A 13,682-nucleotide genomic window follows, 5' to 3' on the forward strand; every position below is an offset into this window, starting at 1 on the left:
ATCATATAACTGTTTTTTGAATAAGTGGGCAATGTTAATTTAGATGACACTGAGAGTAGAGGTTTTCAGGCCTTGAAATTAAAGTGCAATTCCAAAATAAAAGTAACAAAATGAATTAAAAATTTTGGCTACAATGTGAGGCCAGTTGAGCAGATCACAGACATGGAAGAAGGCATCAGTGACCATTGCAGGCAGAAGTCCCTCCCAGAACAGACTGTGAAAGGCAGCCTCCAGCTCTGCACAGTCTGAGGACGGCCAAAGACCTGGCTGGGAGGTCAAGTAGGTGTCTAGAAAGAAGCACCACCCATGAAACTCAGGATAGGCTGGAAAACCAAACCATACCAAGGAAAGGAACACACACACACACACACACACACACACACACACACACACACACACACACACACACAAGATAACCCAAACAAAATCATAACTGTAATTGCTCATACCTAATTATCTCCAGCAACTGATTGGAGTGTTTGAGCATAGAGACCAAAAGAGAAAGCTAATGAGAATGCATTTCCTGAAGCAGGAATAGCAAGGGGAGGAATGCAGAGACACAGCTGAAAGAATCTAGCCCGAATCCTAAAACAGATATTTGCAATAGTAAGCTCACAGGCATCTGTACATGTTACTATGTTATACAAGTGTTGTCAAGTGATTTCAAACAGTAAATTTAACTGAAGAACATATTAATGGAAAACATTACACAGATAACTATTGTTTCTTTGTATCTGACCGTTATATATTAAAATAATGTGTTAAACTTTCTGGCCAGTAAAAAAAGAAACAGAAATAGCATTTCTCTTCATAAAGAAGAGTTTAGAATGCCTTGTAGCAGGTTAATTGTTAAGGCAAGAAATGATAAACTACATATATGTAATCAAGAGAAATAAATAGAAACCAAAGAAACACAAAAATGAACAATAATAAATAATAAACAATGATAAACAATAATAAATGAAAAATACTGGTTATTTATGCATAAGAACACAGTAATAAGTATTTCAATTAAACAAATAAGGAAATGCAATTATATAGTTATTTTGGCTTACTTTAACATTATGGGAGCTGAATTCAGGGCTTTGAGCTTAGTAGGCAGATGCTCTACCACTTGAACCTTTAAAGTGATATAAGTATCAGAATACTTTATGCCATTATATTAACATATTTCTAAATTTTATTTGAAAATTTATTTGGAAAGACAATAGCATTTTTTGAAAATCTAACTGTATTAAAATTTACTATGACATCTTAAAAGATCAATTACAAAGTTGAAATTCTGGAGAAGATATAAAACAAAGGTAAAGGAAACAGAAGTGGCATTGTAGAAAAACGTCAAAACCTTTATTGCAACAGTGTTACCAAATTATGAATAGAGTACACCTCTTTCTGTGGAAATAAGGCACTATGATTTTTCTCATCTCTTTGGCCAAAGATTACCACATAAAAATGTCACCCTCATATACCTCCCTTCAAATCTTTGCAGGATTCCTTTAATATGATATCGGGGTCCTGGGGCCCCATGGAACAGAAGACCCAGAAATGAACTAACAGATCTATAGCCACCTAATATTTGATAAAGGAGCCCAAAACAGGAGGGAAGAAAGACAGCCTTTTCAAAAAATGATGCTGGCAGAATTGGCTATACACATGCAGAAAACTGAAGTCAGATCCTTACCTATCGCCCTGCACCAGAATCAATTCTAAGTGGATCAAAGACCTCGACGTAAAAGACCAGATACCCTAAAAATATTACAAGAAGGGATAGGGGAAACGCTAGTGCTCGTTGGCACGAGTGGAAACTAGGCGGAAACTTCCTAACAGGTACTAGTGGAAACTTCGTAACAGGTAAAGAACTAGAATCTCAACAAATCAAAGAACAACTGGATTCCAAAAGGGATTATATCAAACTGAAGTTTCTGCCTGGCAAGAAGTTTCTGCCTGGAAGGCCCACAGAATGGGCTCTTATTTCAATGTGAATTCTGTGTTTTGAACTGTTTTCCTTTACTGCAGCTATTTTAAACCTTTATAATTGTATTCAAAACTATAATTATGCTTACAGCAAATTAAGTTCTATTGTATAAAACTTCCTTCTATATCAGAAAAATAATAGGAGCACTGGAATTTTATCTACTGAAACCCAGAAATCAGAAGCTGCTTCTTAATTCATTGCCTGTTACTTTCCTCATCAGATCTCCAGTTGGATGTCTAAGAGAAGAATGCAACAATAAAACAAAAACAAAAAAAATTACATACTCTGAGAGGCTGTCATGGAGCTGCTTTTGGCTTTGTAAATTTTTAGTGATACAGAAAACAAAACACTTCTTAACTTCATTTTTCAGGAAAACTAGTGGCAACTAGGTGGAGTTTCCATCATCATACGATGACAAATTTATAGAAAGTTTAGCATGATAGACCGACTGGAACAGAATAGAACACATTTAGATAAGATCACTGGCATTTATAAGAACTTTTAAGTGTTTAGTCCTTAAAATGCAAAGTAATTATCTTCATATGTACAGGTGATTTAAGTGGCAAAGCCCATATCATTTATTGATGTCTCCTATTTAGTCTTCTGCACAGCAATCATGTGTATGTGTGGTTATCCGTGCATGTGTATGAGCGAGTGCACATCTGTATATGTGTGCATGCATGTGTGTCTATCCATGTGCACACCCATGTGTGCATTTGTGTCTAGGTTTTACAGCAGTACTAGAAAGGCAGTGAAGGAAAAATACCAGGAAAACATTGTTTTAACCATCTCACAGCTGTATGAATTCCAATAGAGAATAGAGATCAGAGAAGTAACTTGGAGAGATTGTAGCATTCGAGAATGTGATTTTGAGTCCTGCATAACTGGATATTGCGAGGAGTTCCCTGAGAAAAATGGCTCTGCATTACATTCATTTGGGAATAAAAATGATTTTTCTTTGTCACTTCTTTAGAATGGAAATACAGCTTTGTTCCTACTGCAGGGCATGGAGAGGAATTACAATGAGCATTTGAAAAATGTGGTGTTACAAACACCACAAATTAAGAAAAAAATAGGAATTTCACTTGTGTGCTTTATACAAAAATAAAAAAGGTTAGGAAGGAGATTAGAGGAATGATTGTGGAAGAGGAAAAGGAATGAGGAGAAGACACATGTATTAGCTTAGCAATGACCACAGATATTGACTTAAAACTACCAAAGAGCATAGTTTATAAAAATTGCATTACTTTGAAGCCCAACATTGGGTAAACCCAATGGATGGAATTTCAGCAAATGAGATTTTAGTTACAGATTTTCAAGTGGAGAAGAGATAGCTTTAATGTCTGTATCTTCATTTTCTTCATCCCTGGACCTGGCCTTGTTGACAGTCTCCATGGCTTTGTGTTGGCAGGCAACGATAGATTCACGCTTGAACTCTAGACCAACTGGATGCAGGCAGGGATAGATTCACGCTTGAACTCTAGACCAACTGCTGCAGCAGTTGAAGGAGGTTGTGTTCTAATTATCATATTCACCCTTGAGCACCTGTGAGTGGAGGTAAGGAATTCAAAGCAGAATTGCTCTCCAGGAGAGTGGCTTGCACTGCACACCAACAAACTTTTATTTTAAAACCTTCTACCTTTTTAATGATATTGCATCTATTTCATAAATATAATCATTATCCTCATTAGATCATGAGAATCATTAGTGTGATTTTTCACATAAATATCTAAACCACCTGCTTCACAGAAGATTTGATTTGTGGGGGGGCTCAGAAAAACTTGACAAATCTGTGTGGTCACATTATGCAGATTGCATTTGCTTGGAAAGCACAAAAGCCAATTGCTAAATGGAAATATGCAAACTATGAAAGCTAATCTTTTACTGACATGATGCTGTGCATTTAATTTGAATGGTACTCTCCTTAGAATAAAATTTAGAATATTTAATAACATGTGCATAATTGGCAATGACTTACTCTACTAACAGTTAAAAAAGTGTTATAAGTTAATAGCACTAGCTAGTAATATTAATTAGATATGGTGGTAAAAAATAAAATGTTTCACTTACTAACATATATGCATATATACATAAAATATGTGTATGTATAAGTATATACATATACATGCATACACATACATATATACATCCATAGGTGTCTCTCTGTGTATACACACACACACACACACGTATATATGTATGTATACGCACACACAAACACACACATATGGTATGATGGTTTGAACTGGGCAGGCATTTTCGCACTTGAGCCATACCTCTCATGGCTTTTGCTTTTGTGAATCTTCATTTAGAGAATCATGCTTTTCTCTAGCTGACCTTGACAACAGCCTTTCTATCTCTGCTTGCTGAAGACTTGGGGATTACAAGTGTGCCCTTCTGTGTTTGCCTTAGTGTTTTAAGATAGACATGCACTAAACTGTTATTCCTGGGATAACCTGGAACCATGATCCTCCTATCTGTAATCCCCGAATAGCTAGGATCCCAATAATGAACTACCACACGAAGCTGAAGAGTTAATATTTATATTGCTTTTATACTATGATTTCTCTTGCTTTGTTATCTTTGGTTGTGTTTTACACTTGTGTTGTCAGTGTTTACATTTTCCTGTAGAGTATTATGGTGTATGTGTGCTTTCTGGTACTTGAATCAGAAAGTTCCTCTCCCACACATCTGCCCAGCACCCTTCCCCTTTTGCTTTTAGGCTTGTGATCGATAATCACTTGTGAAAGTCTAGCTTTTAGCACAGAATATAAAATAGCAATTTCCTTCTCTATTACCTGCTCCCCTCCCCCACCTCTGAATTTATTGCTTTCCACTTGGAAATGTGGAACCTGATAGCATTGTTTGCTTCTTTGTGCATTACAGTTTTCACCCATGGTTTTTTGTATCCTAGGGCACCTGTAGAAAGGTATTTTCTTCACTGCTTGGCACCTGTTCTCTGTGACACAGCTTGTCATTCAGAATGGCGGTGGCACAAAGGAAAGACTGAGTGCATTCTTGTGAGCAAAGGGTAAAGCCTCCCTCTGATGGTTCCGTGAGAACTCATATTCTGCTTTTCAAGTTACAGCTAGTTCCTAATCATGGCTGGAACCCCAAACACTTAAAACTTGGCTGTAAATACTCTATGTATTAACCTGATTATTTCCCCTATGAACCTGGTGAGCTGCAGAAAACAAAACATAAAGTTCTAAAAGCTTATGCAGATATTTATGTCAAATTTCATTCACCGATTGAAATAATGGTCTATTGATCATTTTAATACAAATTTAAACACTAATTAAAAAGTTCTTGCTAAATGGAATCTTTATGGAAAATACAAAGCTTTTTACCTCAGATGGGAGGAGAGTAATAGGTTTGCATTTGTTTAATCAATTTTTAAACTTTCATATTGTTTTTTAATTTTCTATAAATATGAACAAAGTTAATAATTCTTAGGGAAATATAATTTGAGTTTCCTAAAAATGTTAAGTCGTTTCATGCAAGGATGAAACATTTTTTATGGTATATACAAGTACATGAAAATCAAGCTATATGCTTGGAACAGCAATAGATCATTATCAATTCTAATTTGTGTATTTTTTTTATCATATAAGCTCTCTATATGACACCATATAGAAAGTTAATTAAATCCTGACTTTACTGGGGGTTTTTTTCTTTTACTACTACTAGGTGTAACTCATAAAGTACATAATTATATTCAATTTTTTTCTGTCATTTGTGAATCCCAAATGGAACAGATTCAAAAGTGCATTGCCAACTCTGAAGTATCTTCCAATGTGAGGTGTTCTTTGAAAAGAATAGGAGAGGACTCATAACAATATCTGTTTATTGAATATTTCTTGCTTAGATATGGGAAGAGAGGAAATAAGTTTCTCACTGAGGTAAGGCATGAATGACTTTAATCCACAGGGATGACAGCTAATAAGGGTTAGCACCAACAATACTCCAAGCACTTTAGAATCTGATCATAAAATGGAGCTTAGCAGTCTTACAACCCAGGATCTGGGTTCCAATGCAATCAGTCTTCCAGATGTGAAAACTGACTTGCAGAATGACTAACTAGATCTCAGAAGAATGACAGTGCCAACTATCACTCAACTAGTATAGTGACAGAATAAACACAAACTACAAAGAGTCTTGCTCCAGAAAAATCCCCACTGCTTCTAATGCTTTCACTGTCTTTTGAATCAGTTGTTTTATTTTCAGCCAGGTTCAAAATACCAATTATTAATTATCCATTACTAGCCAGGCACTGGTGGCTCATGCCTATAATCCTAGCTACTCAGCAGACTGAGATCTGAGGATCCAGGTTCAAAGCCAACCCGGGAAGGAAAGGCCATGAGACTCATCTCCAATAAACCACTAGAAAACCGAAGTAGTGCTGTGGCTCAAGCAGTTGAGTGCTCACCTTGAGCTGAAGAGCTGAGGGACAAAGCCTAGCCCCAGAGTTCAAACCCCAGGACCTACCAAAAAAAATAATAATCCATTACTAGTTTTTTAAGTATAGTCACTTCAAGGTGCCTGAGAAAAAGCAGCAGAAAAAAAATGAACAGAATATGTGGGTTTCGATTATATCCAAATTCCTTGCCTCTATATTTCACAAAAAGGAACAGGTGACTAATAAAAATGAAATATTTTAGTAACATTGAACACATTGATTTTCTATGTTGAATTTTAAAAGACATCATCAATACATGTGCTGAGATAGGGAAGAAAGGGTGGGGTTTTGGTAATTACGTACCACTCTTGTTCTCCATCTCTAGCTGAGAAAGAAGGTTTATATGGTGGACTTCTATAAAATATAATCAAAACATAATATCTGAACTTTCAGCTATTAAAGATAAAATTGAGTTAATAAGTTTATTTTTAAATAAAGCTTTATTCTAAGAAGCCACTAATAAAAAGTTCATAAGTAAAGTATTTTACGGTGTTTCAAGGGATTCTGATACAGAATGAAGGGAAGAAAAGAAAGAAAAAAAAAGAAAGAAAACTATAAGTGAAAGCAATACATACATACATATATATATATATATATATATATATATATATATATAATGGCAGATAAGATTTGCCATCAATATGAGAAACAGAACTACAAGAATAATGGCCTTGTTAAAATTCATCATTTAGTGAGATCAGAGACTAAAATTACTATTGCACTACATTCCAGTGGTCCAATGATATTTTCAACCATTGTTACATAAAATATTTGTCTTCCCTTCTTATTCTCTCTCCTTCTGAATATGCTAACTGCATATGTAGAAACCAAGCATTATGTGTAGGTAGCGGAACATACCATCACACAGGAGATTAGTGATAGAATTCAAATACACATCAAGATTATTGTTAGGATTATCAAGACACAAAATTTAAAAAATATCACTGGAGGGAAAGGGACTTGAAACATTCAGGCTATGCAAATTTGATGAGCTATATCAATTTCCATGTAAGATGTCGATCACAATTCCATAATGGGACAAAGCAAAAATCAATAAATCACATCAAAATCGATGTCTAGTCCACAGTCAAATCACAGAAGAAAAAGAGAGAGTTTGTGGGCAAGAACAAAATACTCAAAATAAAAGCCAGGGACAGAGCTACGTGCACAGATGTCAGCCGTTAGAAAGGTAGCTGACATCCTGTTTTTGCAAAGTTGGCTGGTGCGTCTGTGATATATAATACTGCGTATGTCTGCTCTTGACTAAAATGTATTTTATAGAAAACCGTCAATTATTTTCTACAGTGGAAGAATGCTGGACTCCAGGAAAGATGGCTGAGAAAAGTAACAGGATTGCTTTCACTCTGACCATAACATTTTGAGTCATGAAGATACACTGAAAACCAGAGACCGCACATGTGTTATCAACCATGTACCAGGCATCGATGGGACAGAGATACTTCAAGATGGAGGTGTGGCATACTCTGCATCAATACCTGTGACCCAGTGAGTGCTAAACTCATTGCTTAGGGTATACTGTCTTCTATTACAAGAGTGTGTTGTGTATGAAGTCTTAGTCTGTACTAACATTAGGGTATACTGTCTTCTATTACAAGAGTGTGTTGTGTATGAAGTCTTAGTCTGTACTAACATTAGGGTATACTGTCTTCTATTACAATAGTGTATTGTGTATGAAGTCTTAGTCTGTACTAACAAAAAAATAATATACGCTGGGGGCTTGAGGAAAGAGGCATTTCTCTCTGATTATTCTGGAAGCCGGGGTTCCCTGATCAGCATGCCAAACAGTGTGGTTCTGCGGAGGGCTGTGTCTGGTGTGCAGGCGGGCACTGGTACCCCGATTCGGTCATCTCACCCTCCAGAACGCCCAGGGGAAGGGAGCCTGCAGGGAGACCTAGGGACGCCTCATTCCATTCTCTTGTGAGGGGACACGGATCCCATCATTGGCTCAGTTCTCACGATTCCATAAAGACCGTCTCCGTGGCCCGAGTAACCTCCTCCACCATCGCAGGCAGAGGTCAGGGATTCCGCTTTTGAATCCTGTAAGGACACAGCAAACATGGCATACATCTCCCTGTCCCTTTCAGGGCTGCTGTGATTCAAGAGTAGAGAATACGTAAGATGTCAAACAGAAGGGACCGGGGGCAGCCATACGTATATTCTGTGCTCTCACAGAAGAATTCACAGCACATCCCACTCAGGCCCCGCGCGAGCCACAAACTGCCTTCTATGATGTCCTCCAATCAGTCAGAGCAATGCAATTGCCTTGGCTCCCTTAGATCAAGCAAGATTCTTTGTCCAGGGCCCTTCTGTGAAGCAGGAATCTCCTGGCTTGATAGTCGCTGGGCATAAAGGAAGGGAAGGAGATGTTTAACTGGATAAAATGTGTCCCCTCACTAACTCCCTGAGTAGCTTCTGGAGTCAGCTCCTCCATGCCTCCGTCTCCTTTCAGAGATGAGTTAGCATCCTCTGCTGAAGCGCAAAAGAAATCTCAGCCTGGAGGACTTCGAACAACAAGGCTGGTTTTGCCATTTCTGTTAGGAGGGGAAAGAAACCCATGCTGAAAACCAAACCACATTAACGTAAAGCTGGGAGGTGGGCAGGAGGGCACAGGAGAGCCATCTGGAGGAGGAGGAGTCTGTATCCGCCTAAACTTCTTGCTCGGCTCTAACCAGAGCCCACCCAGCTCTCAGCGCAGCCTTGACTGCGTGGACTAACTGCGGGATCAACAGCATCCACCCGCCCCGGGGAGGCACGAAGCAAGAAGGAAAGCTGCCCCCGGGCCCCTGGAGGGGCAGGGATCGGAGCTCGGGGAGGAGAAGCAAAAGGGGGAGGAGAAGACTTGGTGCAGCCCGCCCACCCGCGAGCCAGGTCCCGGAGCCTCGTGTCCTGCTAGGCCTGGAAGGGAAGTGAGGCTCAGAGCAGCACAGAGCTCAGGTCATTCCCAACCGCACCCACGCCTCCTCCCGCTCCGCATCCCCACAGAAATGGCCCTCGCATCTCCTTCTGATATCTGACGAGCAATAGAAGTTCAAGCATCATATTGTAAATATTAGGGAAACCCCATGAAACCAATGTATCTGTTGATTAAAAACAGGTGCGTCTTGTGCATCCATACTCCATGCCAGTTGGATAGGATGAGACCTGTTTGTTTTGAAAGTGAAGAACTTACAATGTTATAAAAATGACCTACGTGAATAGATATTTAAGGATAATTTTATATGTAAATTAGATGTGTATGCGTCTGTCTCTCTCTGTGTGTGTATGTGTGTGTGTGTGTGCGTGCATGCACATTCATGCAAGACAGTCCTAAAGCTTAAACTGAGGGCCTAGGCTCTGTCCCTGAGATTTTTTGCTTATGGTTAGCACTCTGCCATTTCTGCAACTCCTCTTCTAGCTATTCTTAGTAGTTTATTGGAGATAAGAGTCTCACAGATTTTCCTGCCTAGGCAGGAATCTGCGTGTGTGTGTGTGTGTGTGTATGTGTATGTGTGTGTATGTGTATGTGTATGTGTGTGTGTGTGTGGGGTGTATACTTGTTTAGCCAGTCATGGTCATTACTATTATATTTTGCTTGATCAAATCATGGGTTATTTTTATGAGTTCAAATATAAAATGACAACAGAGAATACATTTCCCTTAGTATCAATAATTAAAATTAATGAGAAAGAGAAAAAGTAAATTATATAACACATGAGTAGGTGTATGTAAAATCTTTCTATTTGTTGAACGATATAACCTTGTTGGTCGTGGAAATCTTGCTAGCTATAAAAACACAGATCACAGTTATATTCAATTCTTGCCCTTAAGGTAATTTAGTTAACTTTTAAAGCACACGCTTTTTACGAATGGAAATGAGGCAGACAACCTTTGGGTAGACAGCTTGAAAAAGGTCAAAAAGGCTAGCCTTTATGGAAATCGAATTTTAGAATTAAATTCAGAGGATGACAACAACAACCAAAGAGAGATTGTTCCGTGCATATTTTAGGCTCTATTGACAGCAGCTCGAGTTTTATTAAACCATTTAAAAGGGTTTCATATCATTTGTCACACCATTAATAAGATAGCTGTTCTTTCAAATAGATCATTTTGTAAACATTCCGACAGCTGAGAATCTTTTTTTTTCCTTTTTTTTTTAACAGTGGCTGAAAACTGCATGAATTGCAGTCTAGCTTTCTACATTTTCTGATTGGATAAATGTGAAACAGCTCCACTGTTACTCTGTACACGAAGAACCTCAAGTTATAACTGAATGCATTTCATCATTGTTAAACAAAGGTATGGATTCACAATGACAAATTTATAAGCAGCTAGAAATAAGATGAAGCTAGTTTTAATTTTGTGAAAACAAATGAACACACTGAGTGTTCATATAAACAATTATTATAGGTTGCATTATCAGAACTTTTTTTAAATGTCAACAAGTTCCCCTTCTATTACAATGACACAATCTAGTACACATATAATGCACTTTCTTTTTTTTTTTTCATTTATTGGTGGGTGGACATTGAAGGAATTTTCGCATCGGCTATTTTGAATCATGCTGCACTGAGTAGAAGAGATGATGTCTTTGATATCTTTTTTATTTAATTTGTTGTCAAGGTGATGTACAGAGGGGTTACAGTTACATCCGTAACTGTACATTGTGAGTACATTTCTTGGCAAACATCTTGATTTTAGGTCTCAGATTATTACTCAGAAGTGGGCTGGATGATTCCTCAGTAGTTCTCTCTTGGATTTGTTGTTGTTGTTGTTGTTGAATTTCCATACTGCTATCAATCGCAGGGGACAACTTTGCATTCTCAAGACCAGTGCCAAGATTTCCATTTTTTTCTGCACTTCCCCAAGCCTTGATGTATTCATGTTTTAAACCCTAGCCATCATAGCAGATGTGAACTGATACTGGTCCTAATGAGGAAGATTAAAAAACATCTGCAGTATCCTCAGCATTGGACAGGAATGGTGAGTGTCTGAGGCGCAGTGAAGCAGGCCAGGCACAGAAAGGCAGACACAGCACCGGGTCATGGACACGGAGCAGACAAACCGGGTTTCTCCTGTCAGGGAAGGCTAAGGGCTGCAGAAGAAGGCAGGGATAAGACTTTCACCCAAGCAGCATTCCTAACCATGGCAGATGAGCCCCATATCTTCCCTGCCGTCTTCCAGGATGGCCAGTATATTTTATATCCACATCTGAGGGTCCTGGCGCCCACTTGAGCACCCCTACCTCCCATCAGCCCATACAGGAGTTCAAACACCCAAGAATGGCATTACTCTAAAAACACAGCCTATTCCTAAAGATTCGCCATTCTAATTTCTTCTCTGATGGGTTCGTTGGAAGTTAACTGACAAGGCAGAAGCAATGGATTGGTTGTGGATTCTAACAGTGATCGTTTATTCATGAGTCCTTGGTCTTATCCATCTATAGGTGGATCTGAATATATTTCAATATAGATGAGAATGCATCCCTAACACTCCTTTAATGATTCCCTAGCATTTTCACGAGAAATGCATAGTGACTTGTACTAGGTTTTAATTGAGAAAGGTTTATTTCAAGTTGTGACAATCCCTTACATGACCACACAATTAACATTGTGGTAATAAAGTCCAGTCATTCGTGTGAAGTCAAAACAGGGAAGTGGCGTGTGGTGTCTATTCCAAGTATTCCTTTCACTGGGAGAAATTACAGGGACCGGGACCATGATTACAGTGGAGATACATATTTTTTTTGTCTTCAAACCATCCACATCTGCCTTGAGAGTCAACACACATGTAAGTTGTTATGAAACTTTGTATTGTACTGTCTTTGATGTTTTGCAAGATGATAGTTACAATTGGTGGTTCCTTTTGATCTATTTACTGATCATAGTTTTGTTAATTGCCCTGAAGCTACAGTGACAAATTAAGACTTAGAAAAATAAAAAATAAATTAGGCAAAGATGAAAGAGGGTACAGTTGGGTAATGCATTAGAGTCTGCAAAGATGGTTCTGGGCTTTCAAAAGATCAATAAAGATTTTAACAATACCATTGCTTTGTTGTTTACTTCTACTCTAGTTTTGGAATTCATTACATAAAACAAATAGCCAGGCCACTGAATTTTATTAAATGGAAAGAATAATGCATATACATTGGCTTAAGTCCATTACTAGTTTTCCATTTTCCATGACAGGTTATCTTATGCTGATTTGCTGATTGTTTTTAATACTTTAGCACATGATTGTGAAAATACAAGCTTTTCTTAATGTTTATCAATAACAGCCACAGTGTTTCTGTCATATCTCATTAATGTGTTCTGAATAAATGCCCTAAGCAAGCTGACACTGAAGTTTATAAATATAGACAGATGTCAAAATGTTTCTACCAGGATCTCCTAGAGGCCCTTTAGAGCCTCTTGGAAACAGGACTAACACAGGGAATGTTTATGACTGTCTGGTTGGGAATTTAGAGAAGTAGCATTATTTCCCTCCTATTTAAGCCCAACGATTTGCCTCCTGTGGCTGGTGATGGTAGTTTCGTAAGGATACCAGAACCCAAGACGGCGCTGCCTTTCTGCTGGCTACAGCTGTTCCATTCCCAGTGTCCAAATGACTGGGGCAGCACCAGGCATCTGTCCACACCCTGGCCACCAGGAAGGCAGGAAAAGGAGGGAACGACAGCTCCCAAGTTACAGACAACTTCCCGGAAGTTACATCCATCTGTGCAGAGCTAGCCAGAGCTGTGTCGTGTAAGTACACTGGGACACCAAGTCTGAGGTCTTAGGTATTTCACTTCATTATTTATGTGTTTGGAGGTGGGCCTGGGGTGGGAAATCAGGGAGGCAAGCTGTCAACCACTTGAGCCATGTCTCCAGTCTGATTGTTTGCTGGTTACCTTGGACGGGGAGTGTCCTGGGCTTTTTGGCCTGGGCTAGCCTGGAACCATGATCCTCCTCAGTGGTAGGATTACAAGCGTGAGCACCAATACCTGGCTTTCCTTTACTTTCTGAGCTCACACTGGGCGCACATCCACCAACCGTCTGGAAGAGGTTCTGGAGCAAACCACGCGCTCACTGTGACCTTGGCTGTGAGTCTGCCTCCGGATCCTGTACAGCATTCTGCTGTGGGTGCCATATGGAGCCTCCTGGGGATCTGGCCTGTGCATGGTGCCACCATACGCCTGCGATTGTACAACTCAAACAATAGGACAGAAATGACCTCTGCAGACGTTTCTCCATTCTTCCTTTGCAAGCTGAC

The sequence above is a fragment of the Dipodomys merriami genome, unplaced genomic scaffold (assembly GCF_024711535.1).
Source record: "Dipodomys merriami isolate MVZ:Mamm:240054 unplaced genomic scaffold, mDipMer1.0.p SCAF_31, whole genome shotgun sequence".
Taxonomy (NCBI): domain Eukaryota; kingdom Metazoa; phylum Chordata; class Mammalia; order Rodentia; family Heteromyidae; genus Dipodomys; species Dipodomys merriami.